At 35.0% G+C, this 6,000-nt stretch overlaps 1 protein-coding gene across 14 annotated transcripts in view; it reads left to right on the top strand.

Moving 5' to 3' along the window:
• The first annotated feature begins 4,691 nt into the window (after window positions 1-4,691).
• The window catches only part of mef2d (myocyte enhancer factor 2d), a 63,342-nt gene continuing 62,033 nt past the window's right edge, over window positions 4,692-6,000 (top strand). For 9 of the 14 annotated variants that reach the window (XM_079837652.1, XM_079837662.1, XM_079837649.1 and 6 more), the window contains exon 1: window positions 4,698-4,916. The gene's annotated coding sequence lies outside the window, so the exon portion shown is untranslated. Of the gene's footprint in view, window positions 4,917-6,000 lie in introns of all 14 variants that reach the window. The other 5 variants (XM_079837655.1, XM_079837645.1, XM_079837651.1 and 2 more) reach the window with 1 other exon arrangement.

The following is a 6,000-nucleotide window of genomic DNA, read 5'->3' as shown; positions in this document are numbered from 1 at the left end:
TGCATGTAATTTTTGATTTGGTGGTTGTCCTGCATGTGACCGAACACTTGTAGATCTTTGACCATTTTCAAGTATTAATTAGTTCCTTTGGAAAACATCTCATAATAAGATGATTTGTATGACTGTTACTAGTACCACCTAGTTCACCCAAAAATGAAAATTGTCATTTACTCACCCTCATGTCGTTCCAAACATGTACGACTTTCATTCATCTCCACAACACAAAGATATTTGAAGATATTTTTAATGAAATTGGAGAGATTTCTGGGTGGTTTAGACCCAATCTCTTTATTACAGAGATAGTTCACCCCAAATTTTTAATTTTGTTATCATTTACTCACCCTCATGTTGTTCCAAACCTGTAAGAGTTTCTTTCTTCTGTTGAACACAAAAGAAGATGGTCCTCTTCGGTCAAAAATGACCAAAACATTTTACATTTTGAAATGTAATTTTTTTTTGCTTCATTGGAATGGGATGACTTTTCACATTAGCTATGTGAACACACAAAAATAATAATAAATAATGGAGATGATTTGGTTATGTTAAAGGGTTGTGAAAAAATTGTTACACTTGGTTCCTTTGCGGTCAAAAATGACCGACATAGGAAATGAATGGGAAATACGCAGAAATACAAAAACTCAGAGAATTTTTTGCTGACACAAACCACAAATAAGCCTTGATGCAGAAAAAAAAGTGCACCGCAATGTAGGAGTGACACTCTAAAACATCAAGCGCACAAAACAGACACACACACACACAGACCACAATATTATACACACACAAATTATGTGTGGCTGTAACAATATGGTAAAATATAAACTCTTTTTGACCGCGAAGAAGCCAAGTGTGACCCCTAAACGAAGAGGACCAGAGGGTTTTTAAAGAATGTTAGTAACCAGACAGATGGCCGCACCCATTGACTTCCATAGTTTTTTCCTATGGAAGTCAAGGGCTACCGTCAACTGTCTTGTTACCTTATCTTTAAAATATCTTCTTTTGTGTTTGTAGCAACTCATAATGTAATACCTGCATATTAATGTAATAAGTATTACATTATTGTTGTAATAAAATGTTCATAATGTAATAATTTTCTCAAAATGTAATATTTTGAGTTCATAATAAATATTTTTTTACATTATGAGAAAAGTAGTATATAAACTCACCAACAACCTGTCATATTTTCAGCATTGTAATAGCTTTTAAAACCCCAAAAAATGTATTCCCTTTAAAGTAAATTAAAAAAAAATCTAAATCAAGTCTTAACCTGTGAAATGCAACAGATTAAAATATTAATGCAATTATTATTATTATTATTATTACTAAACAAATCATTGGTATTCCTTTACAGTACATTTAAAAAAATCTAAATCCAGCAAAATCCACCAGATTATGGATACTAGTAGACGTAGGTTAGTTCAAAGGTGTAATTTGATTTTATTTATCTGGATTTTGATTTTGAATGTATCATAAAGAAATACCAATGCTTTATGTTTAATAATGGCATGAATATATATATATATATATATATATATATATATATATATATATATATATATATATATATATATATATATATATATATATATATATATATATATATATATTTATATTTAAATGTACTGTAAGGAAATACTTATATTGTTTGTTTTAAAAGCTATTAAAATAATGAAAATAAGACATGTTTTGGTGAGTTTTTAATGTAATAATTTTCTCATAATGTAAAAACCGTTATTACATTGAGCTGAAGATTTTATTACATTATGAACATTTTATAATAATGTAATACTTATTACATTGTGCAGTTATTACATGTACATTATGAGTTGCTAAAGTGTTCAAAAGAAACATACAGGTTTGGAACAACTTGAGGGTAAGTGATGACAATTTTCATTTTGGGGTGAACTATAAAAATGGAGGGACAGAAAACTATTAGATTTAATTTAAAATGTAAATACATGTGTTCGGAAAATAATCGAATGTCTTACGGGTTTGGAACGACATGAGGGTGAGTAAATTATGACAGAATTCAAATGTTTAGGTGAACTAAAACTAGCTTTTGGAAAACTATTCCCGGCTCTTTCAATGATTTCATCCGTGTGGCCACTAGAGGGCGCTACGGCACCAGCCACTAACCACGCTCACTTGAGCCATTCGAATTTGCAGGGTAAACTTTCTCCACTACGCTAAATTGTATAATGCCGTGATTATAAAAGCAAATACAGAATCCGATTATACCGTAAATATAAAAAAGAAAATATTATAGACCATAGCCTACTCTGTGCTAACAATATTTACAATCGTCTGTAAAGTCTAGAGAGCAATGTTTTGATAGTCATATTAATACAATGAATGAATGAGACTGTCAAAATGATACCTTTCAAATCATGCCTAAAACAGCAGCCATATATAGGGTAAATAGCTGAAAAATATAATTGAATGTAGAAGCAAATATTGGTATTTACTTAAAATATTGGGTAGTTGCATTGCATTACATACAACAGCCTTGTCATACATGATGCTGTGTTTCTTTACAGAGGCAATTTGACAGTATGAGACGTCTAGACACTTAAAAATTATTATTATTATTATTATTTGAGTCCCTTTGCTAAGCTCCACACCTAACGTTACTCTTGCCTGATTGCCATACTTATTGCAGCTCATTGTGGGGGTACGTTTAATGTTGGCAGGAGGGTTTGTTGGCTTTGTTGCCATAGATACAGAGAGTTGCTAGGCAGCAGACAGGATGCTACGGAAGCCAAGTGCAGCAGATCAGCGGGTCACTGCAGAGAGGAAAATTTTCACCCACACACCTTTCATCTGGATTAATACATTCAGAAATAAAGGAAAAGAGAGAATGAGGCAGATAGAGAATGATGAAGAGAGAAATAAACAACTGTGTGCATCTGCACGTGCATCTGCGAGAAGGAAATGAGAAAACAAGCCAAAAGAGAATCCGTCTGTAAAATGTCATTTCCAGCCTTCCTCAGCTCTGAAAGCAGCTGTTTTGAAACGTGTTCGAGCATGCAGGTACTAATAAACAATGAAGCATCACCTGCATGTGCCTAAAAGATTAAACTAATCTACAGTTTAACAGTTTTTAGATGGATGTTAAACATTTTGCTATGCACACCATAGTAGATTCAAAGATGTAACCTGACATTTTTTACTTGTTTAACTGCCCACTGTGGTCAGTCAATAACTGATCCCAGATCAGAGGGCTTGTCTGAGTCATCGCTGTCATTGCAGCCCCACTTTCATGATTGTTTTTGCCTGCAGTGAAGGTTTCGTGGCTGAATGGCATTCTGTTCAGTGCGCAGGCTGAGTGTAGGAAGCAAGTGATCTGAGAGAGGGCAACAGGGTGTCCATCTGTTTGTATAAATGCTCTTCCACAAAACCCCAGTGCATAAGCTCCTTACATAAGGAATAAAACAGAGTAATCTCTCTCCTCCACAGGTAGGCCTATATGCAATGGGCTACGTTCATGTTATTTCTTAGTTAAAAGCAACTGACATTGTTTTTAATTATTAAAGACGTATTCGAGTGACTTCATGAAACATGAAATAGTTGCTATTTGACTTCATGAAACATGAAATAGCTGCTTTTGACTAAATTCTGCCTAGATATTCTTCATCATTGAAGAGTTAAGCCTTAAAAACTGTGCTAAACTAAAAATAAACAAAGATAATGAATTAAAAACACACTTTATAAAGACAATTTACACATTGCTCGCTGATTTATGTGATAATCTCGAGAATATACTGGTAGCATGCATCGCATTTCATATATAAAACGCAGACTGAAGGTGTTTTGTTTTCGAGTCCTGTGACTTTAAGTGTTCCTCCATCGCAGTGACGCACGCGGCTCTGATCCGAGTATATGTCGCAAGTGCATTCTCATTATTTAATCTTTTAAATAAGATTTCGGGTTTGGTTTTTGTTCTCGAGTTGTTTCAAATCCCGTAGCGTTATTTTCCAGATGGATCAGTTAAATTGTATCCGTTTCAACTGCCTTCAAACTTAGCGCACTCTGACATTTTCATTTTTCTGCCTGCATCACCACCATTCCCTCTGTAAACACTATATTCCTCCACGATAAATAGGGCTTTCCATGCTTTTATTGGATTCACTTGATGTATCTTTCACGGAGCCACCAAATCAACCTGGTCAAAAAACTGTATTTAATATTTTGTCCAATAATAGACTATTCTTTACACACTTTCCTTGTGGTTAAGCGGGTTATAAATGCACGAATGCAGTACTCTACTTATGAATGATTCACTTATTATGTGCATTGAAAAAAACAATTTAGGCCAGTTGCTGACGTAACCTACATCTCATATTATAAATAATAAAACGTGTTTAATATGGCGCACCAGCCATATCATGATTAAGGGTTATTTTCAGGATATTTATATATTAAGAATATTTCAAATATAAAATACAGTCACATATAAAATTCATGAATACATTTCAGTTCTCAAATGTAAACACAGAGGGGAATTTTACAGGATATTTTCCTTAAGATGGGGAGGCGGATGAATATATAAACCGCGTCAGCGTGATCTCTTCCTATTGCACATTAGCCCCGCCCACAATTCTTCTTCCACACAGCAGTGCCCATACTTTAACCCGATTGGACAAAACACGCAAAGCTCATCTCTGATTGGCCACGTTATCTGTCCATCATAATGCATTACCAGTCATGGTGGATAGGACACTTTGTACATGGAGGTTTTTGACTGTACGGGCTAAATAATAACCCTGAACAGGAGTTAAGGATTTCACATATTATTATTGACATCTGCTCGGTGTTTTTTATATTCTTTCCTGGTTTGATCTATATTACTCTTCTTTACGTATCGGGCCGTAAGAAACCTGGTGTTTATCGCACAGATGTGGATCTTGTAGCTGCTTCGGGTAAGTCGTTCGTCCAGTCTAGCTGAAGCTCTTACAGTCCCGAATTATTGTCGTCACCTTTCTGAATGTAATTTTTAAAAATACCAAAATCAGGCTCGTTCGCGTTAATATACACTGGTTGTATGGTTCTTTTTATTGCACCAAAGGGAGGAAAGTCGCGTCTGAAATCGAAGCTAGTGAGGTACGGAGGTTCAGACTATGCGTTTAAAAAAAACAATTGGTGGCAAGGGAATAAGATATATAATCCTCCACAATTGCATTAAATATCATAAATATATACCTTAGTGTTAGTGGGTTATTAGAAACCTTGGCTTACTGGGCCAATATGAACGGTGTTCGTTGTTGTGGTGCTTCTGACAAGCTGTCAGATTTAGTCCCTGTCTGAAATGTCAACATGATTTTGATGCAGTCGCACACATTTCAGCTCACTGAGTAGTGCGCTACAGGATAGCGTGTGTTATGTGGTGGAACATTAACTTAGATGGTATTTTTTAGATATTTTTGGGGGGGCATGTTTGTTGGAGTGGACTGATTTTTTTTTAGCACTGAAGCCACTTATCAAGTTTGGTTGATCCTGCTCACGGACTCTAAACAAAAGTTTGGTTTAACCTACGCAGTTCTGCGGCACCACCCTCTCTCTCTCTCTCTCTCTCTCTCTCTCTCTCTCTCTCTCTCTCTCTCTCTCTCTCTCTCTCTCTCTCTCTCTCTCTCTCTCTCTCTCTCTCTAATGCAATAACAACATGTGTTTTTGGTGTATTCGCACTCTTAAAAACTTTCTTTGTGAACATTTGCTGGCCCTAAAGTCAAAATTTTGATGCCAAGGACATCCAAATATGATGACTCCCTGTGCTAAGAAACACTCTTCCTTTATGTATAACAATAATATAAAAGATTTTATTTTCTATAAAACACATTTTCTTTCATTTTATATGAAATTGTGTCATCGCTAGAAATCATTAATGAAATATTCATTATGATACAATTGATTATGATATAAAATTAGGTCAAATGAATTACATCCTAGCACCCCATTCTAGGTCCCCAGCGGCCATTATTAAAACCCCTGCCTGTCATTCAGAGAAGA

Source organism: Gobio gobio, assembly GCF_949357685.1.
Source record: "Gobio gobio genome assembly, chromosome: 15".
NCBI lineage: Eukaryota > Metazoa > Chordata > Actinopteri > Cypriniformes > Gobionidae > Gobio > Gobio gobio.
The sequence above is the reverse complement of the archived record's forward strand: the minus strand, read 5'-3'. Positions and strand labels throughout refer to the sequence as shown.